Below are 16,806 nucleotides of genomic sequence, written 5' to 3'. Positions count from 1 at the left end.
TTGTATGATTGTAGTCAAAGGATGGAAGCCTCATTCTCCTCTTCCAAATTTAATATTATATTTACACCTTTGAGTAATTCAAATATATCAACCAAATATAGCATTTTGCCTAATAGATTGTTTTCTGATATGCAAGCACATTGTTCTCCACTCTACACAGATCTGGTTTCAATCAATTGATATTCAAAATTATCCTACAATTAAATGTATTGGACCAAGATGAGCACTGTGCACTCGAGGCAGGGTGAGTGCTGAGACAATAGCACCCAGAAATTAGTGGCCGTGATTGGTTATTGTGTCAACCAATCCACAATTGAATGTTGTCATTTGTCATGAGTTGATGTTTTTGTTTATTGAGTTTCTGAAAGTACTGATATAGAATATAGTTTCTGAAAGACACCGATATAGACTCTATAAATAATTTAGAACTTTTTTGCCTGCATATGCAATGGGAAACAGCATTTATGATTTACTGAATGTCTCATTTTCTGCTAAAGCTTTTGCAGATTTGTATGATTGTAGTCAAAGGATGGAAGCCTCATTCTCCTCTTCCAAATTTAATATTATATTTACACCTTTGAGTAATTCAAATATATCAACCAAATATAGCATTTTGCCTAATAGATTGTTTTCTGATATGCAAGCACATTGTTCTCCACTCTACACAGATCTGGTTTCAATCAATTGATATTCAAAATTATCCTACAATTAAATGTATTGGACCAAGATGAGCACTGTGCACTCGAGGCAGGGTGAGTGCTGAGACAATAGCACCCAGAAATTAGTGGCCGTGATTGGTTATTGTGTCAACCAATCCACAATTGAATGTTGTCATTTGTCATGAGTTGATGTTTTTGTTTATTGAGTTTCTGAAAGTGTTTAGGACACCAATAGAGACTGCTATAATAATTTAGAACTTTTTTGCCTGCAATGCAATGGGAAACAGCATTTATAATTTAATGAATGTCTCATTTTCTGCTACAGCTTTTGCAGATTGTATGATTGTAGTCAAAGGAGGCATGCCTCATTCTCCTCTTCCAAATTTACTATTATATTTACATCTTTGAGTAATTCAAATATATCAACCAAATATAGCATTTGCCTAATAGATTGTTTTCTGATATGCAAGCACATTGTCCTCCACTCTACACAGATCTGGTTACAATCAACCGATATTCAAAATTATCTTACAATTAAATGTATTGGACCAAGATGAGCACTATGCACTTTTAAAACTATCATACATCCATAAAAATACAATCATACGGTCAAATTGACGTGAATTTTGTAGTGCAAGTTGCAGAGACAGCACACCAAACCGAAATGGACATGCGATACCACTGATATGCGTGTACATACGAGGTGTGACAATTTAATTCCCAGAACAGCCACAATGTGTTGCCCATGTGGAGATTTGGTTGGAGTAACATGAGTAACCATCTTTGTACATGTTTTAACTAATGCATGCATAAACCTCAAGCCAATAGAGCCATTTTCTACTTGGCTATTGCAAAAACAATAGAGATCTGCATGTCAACTTTGGCATAAAAATAAGTGATTGAAATTTGGGGCAGCATGTTAACATTAAATTTTGTGTGAAAATCAGCAAAACTGCTACTGAAACATTGGAGCTGTTGAAAGTGGCATATGGTGTGGATGCTCAGAAAAAAAGTCAAGTGTCTTTGAGTTGCATAAGAGATTCAAAGGTGGGCAAGAAGATGTGAACAACAACCCCAGAAATGGGCAGCCAAAAACAAAAACGACAGATGCAAATGTGGGCAAAATGAGAGATGTGGTATGGTCTGACAAACAATTAAGCATGCAATTAATGGCTGATGAACTGCAAATGAATCGAGAACCAGTCAGGGTAATTTTAACTGAAGAATTGGGTATGCGAAAGATTTCTGTAAAGTTTGTGCCTCGGATCTTGATGGATGAACAGAAGCAGTGGCGGCTTCAAGTTGTGACTGATCTTTCTGCAAACAAGCACGTATTTCCAAGAGTAATTACAGGTGATGAAACCTGGTGCTTCCAGTACGATCCCGAAACAAAATACCAGAGCATGTAGTGGACCCCCCCCCGAGTTCACTACATCCAAAAAAAGCATGCATGTCACGTTCGCAGTTCAAGACCATGCTGGTGTGTTTCTTCAATCACGAGGGGAATTCATTATGAATTCAGTATGAATTCATTGAACAGTGACAAACGGTCAGCCAACAATGCTATTTAGAGGTGCTGAAAAGATTGTGAGATTCTGTTCGGAGAAAAAGATCTGAATTGTGGCCTGACAAATGGATCATCATCATGACGATGCGTCAAGCCATAGTGCGCTCATCGTGAGAGAGTTTCTGGCCAAAGAATAGATTACCGAATTAGGTCATCCTGCTTATTCACCCAACTTAGCTCCCTGATTTCTGGCTGTTTACAAAATTAAAGACTGCACTAAAAGGATAAAAATTTTCTAACATCGCTGATATCCAGCATAATGTGATAAAAGAACTGAAGAGAATTCCAGAAAAAGTGCTCCAGACCTGTTTCCAAAAATGGGAACACCATCTAAACCAGTGTATAAATGCACAAGGGGATTACTTTGAAGGTGACAGTAGCCACTAATGTTTAGTTCTGAACTTAGGTTTTTTTACAGAGGTGCATTCAGGGAATTAAATTGTCACATCTTGCGTGTGTATGTGTGTATATATATATATATATATATATATATATATATATATTACCGAATTAGGTCATCCTGCTTATTCACCCAACTTAGCTCCCTGATTTCTGGCTGTTTACAAAATTAAAGACTGCACTAAAAGGATAAAAATTTTCTAACATCGCTGATATCCAGCATAATGTGATAAAAGAACTGAAGAGATTCCCATTATCCTAATAACAAAAAACTAGGCATTTCAAATCATCCATTGAACAGATCAAAAGTAATTGTTCAATGGGAAATCTGATTTCAAACATAAAACTACACTCTTCTCTAATGAGTACAGTATACATCAGTGATGGGAAATCTGATCTGACACACACACACATGTCAACAATGACATGCCACAACATTTTGGTTGACATGCCAGCATTCTCCAACACCTGACAACAACTATTCTCCTTGTTTGAGTTCAGTTCAGCTTTCGCATTTATGTGAACAAGAAATACGTTAAATTATTTGTGCCAGTTCAACAACACTGCTGCAGAGGTAAGAAAAGTTATCAATAAGCAATTGGTTAATAAAATAAATAATAATCAAATATTATTATATGATATTATTTAATTATTATTTAAATTAATATTTCTTATTTCTTGTGAAATTCATAATTTATAATACAAAGTTTTAATTTCTTTAATATTCTGGCCCTGTTATGGAGGAACCTCAAATTAAAAAATCCTGATTGAGTGATGAAAGAAGTGGTCAAAGCTTTCAAGATGCATGGACTGAGAAGTATGTCATTATTGGCAGAAATGAAAAATCATTGTGCCTATTGTGCCATGAAACAGTAGTAAGCAGAACGTGGAATGTAAAGAGACATTTTGAAGCAAATCATCGGTGGCTATGTTAAAGATACCAAGCAATTTTAAACCTGGTTTTACTCCATTTCCCAAGTAAGCAAACAGACAAACAAGTCAAGTTTGCACCTGCAAGTGTTGCAAGTCTATGTGATCCTACAGGTAGTGCAAGACCAAGGCAACTCGTGGTAAAGGTGGTATAAGCTCCGATCACTAATCTTAATATTTACCCTTAATGCCAAAACACATCTCCTAGAGTAGATGTATGATGTTTTGTATTAAAGGCAAGGGGGGCCACTACCCAGACCGGTTTCGACCTTAATTGAGGTCTCATCAGTGGGAGCCAGGCTAGAAATACCAAGATTTTAGTAATACAGAGTATTTTACCAGAACAAGTTACCATAAGGTGTTTTAACCTTATTAAATAAAAATCTCAAGAGGAGATGATCAGAGCTTATACCACCTTTACCATGAGTTGCCTTGGTCTTGCACTACCTGTAGGATCACATAGACTTGCAACACTTGCAGGTGCAAACTTGACTTGTTTGTCTGTTTGCTTACTTGGGAAATGGAGTAAAACCAGGTTTAAAATTGCTTGGTATCTTTAACATTTCTTATACCCAAGGTAAAATACTTTCTCATGGGTGGCTTTTGGAAAAAAACGTGAGGAAGAAAGGAAGGAATACATTTCTCAGCAGCTACACTGCAAAAAGTGTCAATCAAATAACTTCCTTAAATTCTTAAGAGGCCCTACAAATTTAACATCAGCAAGTTTTCACAGCTAGCTAATCAATGTTCAAATATCACCATGGGTGCTAAAAGAGTGTTTAGCTGAACTGGCTATTCCTTTGACAGGCTATATAATTATTTGAGTCTCTGAACAGGAAAGAATGTGTGGTAATCCCATTGCACAGGGGTAGTGGAAAGACCGATGTATCCAACTATCGACCAATCAGCATCTCAGGAGTGGTGGTGGTGAAGATTTTGGAAAAATTGGTTAGGGCCCGCATTCAGAAATGGGTTGCCAGAGAATCTCTACTTTGCATGAGGGCACCCTTGGAAACTAAGAATGAATTGACATTGGAAGTTTTGTGTGCAAGACTTCAGTGTGAATGAATTCAAGAATAAGTATGATAGCTGGTGCATGTAGTATGTGGCCTTCCTTGATGAGTCCCTGACTCCATGGAGGTCTCTAATAATAATAATAATAATAATAATAATAAAAGTTTCAGCATTGCTCACTCCATAGCTCAGCATGGAAAGGCCCTCAGTGAAAGAGAATTTTAAAGAAACCCTTCTGAAATGTGGACTTTTTTGTTTCAAGATATGCAAAATAAAATGCTTATTATTAAGTGTATATCAGATTTCTTCTTGAGTATTCTGCAATTCAGCAGGTTCTTCTTTTAGTAGCAGAAACTTTCCTTCCACTCTCCTCTGTTCTGAGCCTTCTCTTTCAAGGTCGTGTACCTGTCTCCATTCAGTTTGTCATCTAGCATTGTTTTCCTTACTCTTCCTCTGGGTCTTTTTCAGTCTATTTTTCCTTCGATGGCATCTCTGATGATTCCATTCCCTCTCAGAATATGTCCAATCCAGTTTCCCTTGCTTCTTTTTATCTTCTTTAACAGATTTCTTTCTTCTTCTACTCTTTTTAAGACCTAAATAGTTATTTTATCTGTCCATTTGATTTTTTCCATCCTTCTCCAAATCTACATCTCAAAGCTTTCCAAAATCTTAATTTCTTCTTTCTTCACTGTCCAAGTTTCAGCTGCATAGAGGACAACACTCCACACATAACATTTCATTAGTCTTTTCTTTAGATTTCTATCCATTTTACTTCTGAATAAATTCCATTTTCTATTAAAGGCATCTCTTCCTATTACTATTCTTGCTTTTATGTCACTTTTACATCTTCCATCACTGCTAATAACACTTCCTAGATATTTAAATGATTTAAATGTCTTTACTTGATTCAATTTTTCCCCACTTATTCTGGTATCCATATTTGCCTCTTTGGTTGCTATTTTCATTACCTTTGTTTTTCTGATGTTAATTTTCATTCCATAATTGATACAGGATTCCAGTAATCTGTTCAACAGATGTTGTAGTTATGTATCAGTATCTGATAGTAACATCTTGTCATCTGCATATCTTATTGCAAATATCTGTCTACCTCCAATCTTTATTCCTTCTTCTGAATTCTCCAGTGCTTCTTTTAACACTGCTTCGGAATACATGTTAAACAAAATTGGTGACATAGAACAGCCTTTCTTACTCCTCATCCAATGATACCTGGTTCTGTTGTACCATATATGTCTCTCACCATCGCAGTTTGTCCCATATATAGTGAAATAATTAGCCTTCTGTCTTTCCAATCTATACCAATCTTTTCCATTACTTCCACCATCTTATCCCATTTTACAAAGTCAAAAGCTTTTTCAAAATCTATATAACAGATATTAACTTCTTTATTCACTTCCAGACTTCTTTCACTTACTATTCTTAACAGTCCAATCGCATCGCTTGTTCCCTTACCCTTCCTGAAACCAAACTGATCTTCTCCAAGAAATTCTTCCACTTTAGATGCAATTCTTTGTGTTAAGATTCTCATAAGTATTTTTGATATATGGATAATGAGGCTTATTGTTCTAAAATCCTTGCAGTTCACTGCATTACTTTTCTTTGGTATAAGCATAAATATTAAAGTCATAAAATCTTTTTAGTTCTCCTTTGTTATAAATTAAATTTATTATTTTGGTTATTTCTTCAGTTCCTTTCTTCTGAAGTTGATTCAGGAATTTGGCAGGTATTTCATCTATTCCTGCTGTCTTTTCCACATTTTACTTCTTTAATGGCCATTTCTACTTCTGTCTTCAAAATCTCTGGGCTAGATCATCTTCATTTACCTTCTTTATATCTTCTAATGGCAACTCATTTGGTCTATTTTCCTTGTCATATAGATCTTCAATGTATTCCTTCCATCTCATTAGGATTTTATCTTCTTCAGTTATGATTTCTTCATTCTTATTTTCTATGCCTCTAGCTCGAATTCCATTTGTCTTGTGATTCATGCTTCTTGCTTTTTCATATAAAAGATCATACCTTCCCACTCTCTCATAATTTCCCATTTCTTCACATTGTTTTTTAAGCCAATCTTCTCTACATCTTTCTGCTTCCATTCTCAATTTGTCATTCAGGGTTCTATATTGTATTTTCCCTTCTGGGGTGTCTTTATTTTTTTCCATTTTCTTCTTTCTTCCATTAGAGAAATCATCTCATTAGTTATCCAAGGTTTTTTTTATTCTTTTAGCTCTTACATATCCAATTTCTTCTTCTGCAATCTTCTTTATTTTCTCTTTAACTTGTTCCCATTTCTGAATCTTCAGTTTTGACAAAACTTGTGTCCTCTAATTCTTTCTCCAATCTATTTCCAAATTCCTTGATATTTTTTAATTTCTCTAAGTTCCATTTTTTCCTTTTCATAGCTTCTTTTATTTTCTTTAGTTTCACATTTATTTCTATGAATAGTAGGTTGTGGTCAGAATAAATATCAGCTCCAGGATATGTGCATGCATTTTTAACACTATTCTTGTATCTTTGCTTTACTATAATGTAATCAATTTGATACCTTTCCATATCTCCTGGTTTGTCCATGTATATAGTCCTCTCTTAGATTTTTTAAACCAAGTATTCATAATTATTAGCTTATTTTCTTTACAGAATGCCACTAACCTTTCCTCTCTCTCATTTCTATTACCTAGTCTGCATCTTCCTACTACACTCTCATCCTCTTCTTCTCCTACAACTCCATTCCAATCTCCCATAGAAAATTAGCATGGCCCCTGCGCAAGGATGACACGTAAAACTGTGAAGCATTCCACATTTTAGCAACAGTCATGGCCAAGTGGTTAAGGCAACGGACTAGAAATCCATTGGGGGTCTACCCGCACAGGTTCGAATCCTATCGGCTGTGGAATGAAAATTTTCTGGTGTGAAATAGTGACTAACGCAAACAAATATACAGTTGGTTGCTGCTATAGGCCAGGGGGGGGGGTATAGGGGGTGATATTGAATTCATGCATCAGCAAATTAGCGCAATAAGTGCAGGGTTAGTAATTATTATGGGGGATTTTAATTATGGTGACATCAATTGGAAGGAGGAAATATCACGTGGCAAAAAGGAAATGGAAATCATACATCTTCTACGAGGTAATTACTTGAAACAGCACATAACTGAAGGGACATGTGGTGTGAGAGTGTTGGACCTCGTCATTGGTTCAGAGGATATATGCATAAGTAACGTGTCCTCGTTACCTCCAATTGGTGAGAGCGATCATGTGGTATTGACTTGGGGGGGGGGGGGCGTTGCAAAATTTGTGGATTTCTCTCTTAAGGAGGAGTATATATGGAACTACAGGTTAGGCAATCATAACAAGCTCTGGAGTGAGCTTGCAGCAGTCCCAAGGCAGAACATATTGCAGGGGAAAGATGTTAGCAGTGCATGGGATAAAATCAGTGGGTATCTGAGGAAGGCAATATCAGATTGTGTCCCTATGGTCAGGAAGACAAACAAGGTAGGCGTTAGATGGATGAGTAGTAGTATCAAGCTTGATCTGCAAAAAAAGAAAATGTTATGGAGCATTTACAAGGAGAAAGGCATTCAGTACACCCATGAACAGTACAAAGCTCAAGCTAGGAAGGTTACCAGCATAGTAAGAAAAGCTAAATCAGATTATGAGAAGACCTTAGCCAAGGAGATCAAGGGTAATTCCAAAGAGTTCTTCTGCTATGTGGCAAGTAAAAGGAAGAATGACTTCGGAAGGATAACCTTAGTGGGTGCTGATAATGGTATCGAGGTGACCAATTCAGATGTAACAGTAGAGTTACTGAGTGATCACTTTTCAAAAGTCTATCACCTAAGTGAGGATATCTCTGTACCTGTAGCAATAACTAAGGTGAGAATTGAAGTTAACAAATCAGAGGTACTTAGTATATTGCAAAATTTAAATGCAAGCACTGCTGTAGGTTTACATGGAAATCTCGGGTGTTGCATAAATGTGCAAAGGAATTGTCAACGCCTCTTACTTGGTTATTTAATTTAAGTTTGAACTCTGGTATGATCTGTAGGGAGTGGACGAAAGGCAAAGTAGTTTCTTTGCATAAAGGCAGCTCTAAAACTGCGATAGTTAATTACAGACCAGTCACCATCTTGGGGGGGGGGGGGGGTAAAAAGTATTGGAAAAGTTGATTAAAGACAAAATTCAAGAATGGGTGGATCAGGATATGATACTCTATAGAGACCAACATCGTTTTGTTAGGTCGATCCTGCCTTAGCAATTTATTAGCTTTTTATAATAGAATGACATCTGAGTTGCACAAAGGAAATGGCTACACAGTAGTACTTCTGGATTTTGCTAAGGCTTTTGATAGGATACCCCATGGAATACTATTGTGCAAACTGGAGCAGATGGGGATGGATAGGTTAGGTTCTTAACTTCCTTCCATTCTCCTATCCATATGTTGATATGGATAGGAGAATGGCTCAGGGAGAGATACCAGAAGGTGGTGTATGGAGGAGCAGAGTGCAGGATGATTTAAATAAGCTGGTAAAATGGGCAAAAGGAGATGGATGTCAGTTCAATGTGGAGGATGGTGAATGAGTGGAATGCATTGCCTGACTCAGTTGTGAGTTCTTCATCTGTAAATGAATTCAAGAACAGATATGATAGATATTGTTTTGATAGTTTGAGTCTCCTGCAATGAGTCTACTGACTCCATGGAGATACCCGTAATAATAATAATAATCATATAGTCTTTTCTTTTTTCTTCCTTAATTAGTTCTTGTAATTATTATGATTACAGCTATTTTGCCTGCTTCAGTTTAGGAGTACCCCTGTTTAAATGTCATTGGCTATTTACTCATGGATTCTTAGGGCATTATGAGTGTAGATGTACTAAAAAGTATATGTAGCCTAAGGAATAGAAAATTGCACATACCTTTTTCTGGGTGTTGTGGCTTTTCCTCAGTCTGCGATGTCGAAAACTACAGAGTGTGTGTGGGGGGGGGGGGGTAGGCAGTTTGGTAGAATAAGTTAGAAAAACCCGGGTTTTTTTCGTAACATATGGAAACATACTTTTATATAGGGTGGGGAAAAAGTGAAAGGGTTAATTTTTTTTTTTAAAATAGGGAGGGGGAAGGGGAAAGGTGGTTGGCGGGGTGTGGACCGTTTCGACTATTCGTGGTCGTCATCTGAACACATTGGGAAAGTGGAAGCTATGTCAGGTCGGGTGAGTGCTTCTGCTTTAGAGGTGTTTGTGTTGTCTCCTATTGGTCGGGGTTGTGACCTCAATTTTATGTTGTGAAGCTTCCAAACCTCGGAGATTATGTAGGGCCTGTGTACGTTGATAGAGTTCGCGTCACACTTTATAGCTATATGACAAAACCACACTGAAAAACACAATTCCCCGCACCCCTTGTATGTTCGGACAAATAAAAACCCACAAAGACGGGTACCCGATGAGACCAATAGTCTCCTACAAAAATACCACCACAGCCCCTTTATCAAAATTCGTAGCGAAACTCCTCAAACCTTTAACCACAACATCCAACTTCATGATAAAAAACATGGACGACCTTTTCAAAAAAATAAAAAAACCTAACCCTATCCCAAGAAGACATCCTCACATCCTTGGATGCGGCCTCTTTATACACTAACGTGGACGTCCCCAGAACTTTAGACATCGTACACACACTACTCACAGAAGACCACACCCTGCACTCTCGTACTAAACTAACGCCCATTGACATTATTAACTTAATAAAACTAGTAATCTCGGCAAACTTCTTCAAGTTCAACAACAACATGTACATACAAATCTTCGGACTCCCCATGGGCCAAAACATCAGTGGACAACTAGCGGAATTATTCCTGGCACATATAGAATCACTTCTACTCCACCCTTCCCCCGGGCATCACCTTTTATGGCAGATACGTAGACGATATTCTGTGCATTGGTAATCCCACACACATCACCACCTTAAAAACATCCCTAAACAGCTACAGCAACAGATTAAAATTCACCACAGAAACCGAACAGAACAAATCCATCAACTTCTTAAACTTGACATTAACCAGAACACACAACAAAATAGCCACGAAAATATACCACAAACCCTCACACATCGGAAACTACCTCCATTTTCACTCATACCATCCGTATTCTGTTAAAAAATCCATCATCTTATCACAATTCATAAATGCTTACAAATTTTCAACCAATCAAAATAGCCTAAACGCTGAAATAAAAAAACTAACACAGATCTTCTTAAATCGCGACTATCCTACACAACTGATTAACTACGCAAACAAGACGGCAAAAAACCGCCAAAACAACCCAAGTACCAAAACGAACTTCCCTACACAAAAAATTATCAAACTACCATACACCCAAAACACATACAAAGCCTATAAATACATCTTCAAACATACTGACTACAAACTGGTATTCACCACTAGCCAAAAACTGGCAAACCTCCTAAAATCCACCAAACCTCACACACAAAAAGAAATATTTGAACAGCACAATGTAGTCTATAAATTTCCCTGCCAAAAAGACTGTGACATCACCTACACAGGTTCCACCATCAGGTCTTTATGGGCAAGACTACAAGAACACTTCCGTGACTGTAACATCCCTATTCCAGAACATTTAAACACTAAAAAACGCAACATCAAAAAGAAAAATCGTATACAAAACACAGGAAAAACGGAAATAGCTGCTCACGCCCTTGAACAAAAACACACCCCGCAGATAGACAAGGCCATCATAATAGACAGACAAGACAACGAAACAATGCTCAGAATATCGGAAACAATAGCTATAAAGTGTGACGCGAACTCTATCAACGTACACAGGCCCTACATAATCTCCGAGGTTTGGAAGCTTCACAACATAAAATTGAGGTCACAACCCCGACCAATAGGAGACAACACAAACACCTCTAAAGCAGAAGCACTCACCCGACCTGACATAGCTTCCACTTTCCCAATGTGTTCAGATGACGACCACGAATAGTCGAAACGGTCCACACCCCGTCAACCACCTTTCCCCTTCCCCCTCCCTATTTTAAAAAAAAAATTAACCCTTTCACTTTTTCCCCACCCTATATAAAAGTATATGTTTCCATATGTTACGAAAAAAACCCGGGTTTTTCTAACTTATTCTACCAAACTGCCTACCCCCCCCCCACACACACACTCTGCAGTTTTCGACATCGCAGACTGAGGAAAAGCCACAACACCCAGAAAAAGGTATGTGCAATTTTCTATTCCTTAGGCTACATATACTTTTTAGTACATCTACACTCATAATGCCCTAAGAATCCATGAGTAAATAGCCAATGACATTTAAACAGGGGTACTCCTAAACTGAAGCAGGCAAAATAGCTGTAATCATAATAGTTTATAAAGAGGAGTAACATGGGAGTTTTCCCAGAAATAATATGCATAATGTTCTTGTAATTGTTTGTACATTTCCTCTATTTCCTCATCTGAATGGTCCTTGTTAGCATATATATACCTGCATTATTGTTATATCCACTGGTTCAGTCTTCAATTTTACCACCATAATTCTGTCATTCAGATAGATTATGCTAATGATGCTCTTTGCTGTTCTTTTATTAAAAACAAGTGAAACTCCTTTTTCTTTTTTATCTCCACTTGAGTAAATTACTCTTACTTCATCACTATAAAAATCACCTATTCCTTCCCATCTGACTTCAGAGAGCCCTATGATATCAATTTTTCCTTTGTCCATTTCTTGTTTGAGATTTTCTAATTTTCCACATCTGTTCATTGTTCTCACATTCCATGTTGCAATTTTGATTCTCTGATGATCTTTCATTTTCAGTTTGTTTATAGCTTGTTTTAAGTCACTTTCAGAGGTTTGATCGGAAGGAATGTCAGCCCTTGAAGCGTCCTTATTTCCTGATCTTGTATCCATTCTAATGTGCACCTTCTTTTCCTCTCTGTGCCAAGAAACATTACCTTGGTTTGCCGGGCTGGCTTCCCCCCCCCCCTTATAAGTTCTATTCATTGCTACCAAAATTTTCTAGGGATATTAATGGAGTGGTTTCCTGTTGCCTTCTCCACCGCAGCGCTCCAGCAAGTACTAGTAGAGCTGCTGCTGCCCTCTACCAGCTAGAGTAGAAGTTGGGAAAAGGAGAGACACCCTCGGGATCGAAGTAAGCAAGAGTCAGCCAAATGAGGCCATACAGGAAAGAATATAGAAGGAACCTGACACAAGTAAGTGGGAGCAACGTCAGGCTCAGCTTGGGACCCCGTGGCCACTAACCACATACTCCCAAGACAGGAGCCTGTGGGGAAATATCAGATTTATCAGTAAGCAAAAATACCATTAAAGACAGAGTAATAACAATGATCTCTGACTTACAACATCAATTACAAGGAGACTTAAATAATTGTAAATATTTTTCAATTTGTCTTGATGTAACTACTGATGTCACCTCATTGCTCAGTTGGCCTGCCATTGCTAGATTTTCCAATGGACAGACAATGAGAGAAGAGTTGGTAAAGCTAGAAAAGTGCCAATAAGTACATCAGGGAACAAAATATGCAACATTGTTGTAAAAATGCTCTGTGACATAAGCATTGATATGTCTAAAGTTGTGTCTGTGATGACAGATGGGACATCCAATATGGTGGGAAAAAATGTTTGATTCATAAAACTGTTTATGGAAACTATTGGACATCCAGTTGTGCCGTTTCATATCTATCAGGAGGTTTTGTGTGCCAAGACAGAATTCACTGAACTACATGATGTAATGACAGTTGAAACAAAAATAGTGAATAGTTACTCGACCCCCTTCACAAGTGAGAATTTTCTGCACTATTACAGGAAGTTGAATCAACTTATAGCAGACTGCTGATGCACAACAACAACGTGAGGTGGTTGAGCCAAGGAAAAGTCTTGGAAAGATTTATGAAGTGCTATGAAAAAATTATGTTATATGTTGAGAAACTGTTCCAAATAAAAATTTGGAACAGTTTCCTCAGCTTGGTAATTGTACGTGAGTCAGCACACTGATGTTTTTCACAGACCTCTCGGTTCATATGAATGAATTGAACTTAAAGTTACAAGGTTTTGGCAAAAGTATTGACATTATGTTTGGATACATAAAAGCCTTTGAAACTAAATTCAAATGTTCACACGAGATATGGAAACTAAAACAAGTATTTTTCTCAACTAAAAGACATTTCGAGGAGATAAGCTCAGCACATTTTAAACTCAATAAATGATCAGTTTGGCAGAAGATTTAATCTCTTTAGAAGTTTGAACAGACAACTAAAATAATTAAGTATCCAGATGTAGTAGTATACACTACTATGGAATTAAATGATTTCCAATGGCTACAAATTGAAGGATTAGAGCTGCAGTTAACAGAGTTCCAGGCCAGCATCTGGACTGCAGTGTTTGTTGCCCTGAGGTCACAACTTGAGGATCTGGAAAGAAATCGCCTACAGAATGTAGAGTGCCACTATGAACAAGAAATTTTGAATACTTGAAAATGAATACCAGAAACTTTTAGCATCCTTAAAAATCTAGCAATAGCGTTACTCACAATTTTTCCCTCTTGCGAGACCTTATTCTTAGTGTTAAATAACATTAAAAAGAACAAAAGAACCCAACTGACACTAATGAAGTTAGTGCTGCTTGCTTGGGCTTGAAGTGCACAAAGTACCTACCTTCAGTTTCAGACTTATCCATTAAGACTCAGCAACAAAAAAAAGTCATTAATTGATGTTAATCAAATCAAATGCAATGTGTTCCATTTTTTTTTTCAGTTCAATTCAAAATTACTATTAAAAGTAGGGTAATTTTTAGTGCACTATTTTAAACTCAATTACCAGTGTGCATATTGTTTTCTCTATTGTAAATCACTGATTTTTCATTATTATTTTATGTGTCTGAGTTTGTTTTACTCTTATTTCCATGAGCTTGTTTTTACTTTTATTTTTGTAATTATTTGACGTTTCAATATATAATGCATAACACCACACATGATTGAACTGTATTTTTTTTAAATCAGTGATTTAAAAAAAATTTATCACTGAGAAAATATCTTAAAAAAAAAACAGCATCCTTCTTTCTGTCAACCAAGATATTTCTGATTTTATGAACAATAGGAAGTGCAGACTGCAAAATTTCTTTTCACAAATATAGGAATTGTGGACTTCTGCTATCACAACTTGACTATTAATGACTGAATCACATGCCAAATCAAATTCAATGAGAATTTGGTACCAAGGTGTATAATGGGTAGATTTTATTAATTTTAGGGTACACAACTTATTATTATTATTATCAAGCACATTCAGGACTCCTTGTTTCAGTGTAGCAAAGTATAAGTCTGGCGAAGCTTCTTTTTTGCTTATAAAAATTTTTAAAAAATAATAAAAAAAAAAAGTCCAAGATTCAAGTATTAACATATTAACAATAAGAAAATATAAATTAAAAAACAGAAATTTAAAAGGTTATTTTAAGTACTTCATTTCCTATTGTAAGTATCTTTGCATGACTATGCTAACAAATATTCTTTCACAATTTCCCACGCACTAATGATATCCTGGCCTTCAAATTCCTCCCTCCATGAAACTTCCCAAAGTTGACGTCTAAGACTATTATAATCACCTGCTTTATAATTCCACACAAGTTCCTGTCTCTCTGATACTCCTGCATGTCTATTCATTTTCCAAGTCAAAACCATATGGTCACTCTCTCCAACTGGTAGGAGAGATGTCATCTCAGTTATTATCAACTCTTCTGATGCTATAACCAAATCCAAAACTCTTGAACCTCTTGTTCCCTCTGTTACATGTTGCCTAAGACATTTGTCACTTAAGAATTCTAGAAATTCCATTCCCTTATTGCTACATGCATCTTTCTTTCCCCAATCTATACTACTGTAGTTAAAATCTCCCATAACAATCATTCTTCTTGCACTTGCCAAACTTAGCTGTCTAAACATCTCCTGGTCCCCATCCTCTGTGCTCCTGGGTCTGTAGCAACACCCCCACTAAATATCCTGTCTTGCCCACCTCTACCTCACACCATATGCTCTCAAAATCATTTGCCTCACTGCCTTCCAAAGCCTCCACTCTTAGAGGACATAGGTCATTACTTATCATAAGCAGTACCCCACCACCACGCTTTCCCCTCCTATCCTGCCAAAAAATGCTGTACCCAGCGACTTCTATTTCTGTTATTATATCCTCTTCTGTCAACCACGTCTCAGTGATCCCAAAAATATTTGGCCAGGCTGATGCTATCTGCGCCACCAATTCCTCTCCCTTATTCCAGATACTCCTGGCATTAGTATAAAGCATATAAATGCCATTGTTTCTATACCCAGCATTATCCCCTCTAGACTCCACTGGGCTCAGTGTTACCTGATGTTGTCTCCCTTCTCCCAAGTATCCATTCCCACAAGAGGCCACCCCTGTTATCATCCTCCCTGGGACACACTGACTCGTTCAGAACAGCAATCTCTCCAGATGCCTATGTCCTTCCTCATTCAAATGTAAGCGGTCTCTCGCATACAATTCCTCTCTTTCCTCAAATGCTCCAAGCATCCACATATACCAGTCCTCTCTTGTCACACATTCTAGCTATTATGTCATTCAATATTATTGCTCTTCTGCTCAGCTCGTCATTATCATACCTAGGCAACACGCACACTATTTTTCCTCTCTCTGTCTTCTTCCGTACAGCCTCAAGCAAAAATCTCATATCTCTCGCTGCCCGACTTACATTACCACTCAAGTCATTTGTTCCTACCATCACAATCAACTCATCCACCCTTTCACCTCTCTTAATTGCCATAGCCACCCTTTCTATTGTTCCTCCTGTCAAACACTCCTCACGCATCCTATCTTGAACACCACGGATCATTGAGTCTCTCTAATAATTAAGGGGATACAAATCCCTTGTTGTTCAACTGCCAGTAAGCAAAACTCTAAGATCAAGAACTACGAATCTATGAGTTTCATATATACTGAAAAACTATCGGCGAATCCAAGTGTAAATGACCACTTGGTAGTACAACACCAAGGCAACTCGAAGCAAAGGTGGAGCAAGCTCCCTCACTCTCCTTGATATTTTATCATAATGTAAAAACACAGCCCCTAGGGGATGTAATACTGTAATTACATTATGAGGAGAGGTCACTACCCTGACTGGTTTCAACCTTTTTTGAGGTCTCATCAGTGAGTAGGTAGACCT

The 16,806-nt window shown here is 37.3% G+C and overlaps 1 protein-coding gene and 1 pseudogene across 1 annotated transcript in view; one reads left to right on the top strand and one right to left on the bottom strand.

Annotated features, from left to right (window-relative positions):
- LOC150105506 (uncharacterized) overlaps positions 1-16,806 on the bottom strand; it is a 226,707-nt gene that overhangs the window by 160,276 nt on the left and 49,625 nt on the right. The window lies entirely within an intron of this gene.
- On the top strand, positions 7,325-7,391 carry LOC150105507 (U6 spliceosomal RNA; annotated as a pseudogene).

This window comes from Typopeltis vanoorti, chromosome 6 (assembly GCF_054136105.1).
Source record: "Typopeltis vanoorti isolate ZY-2024b chromosome 6, IOZ_Tvanoo_1.0, whole genome shotgun sequence".
In the NCBI taxonomy this organism is placed as follows: Eukaryota; Metazoa; Arthropoda; class Arachnida; order Uropygi; family Thelyphonidae; genus Typopeltis; species Typopeltis vanoorti.
This window is presented reverse-complemented; position numbering and strand designations above follow the sequence as displayed.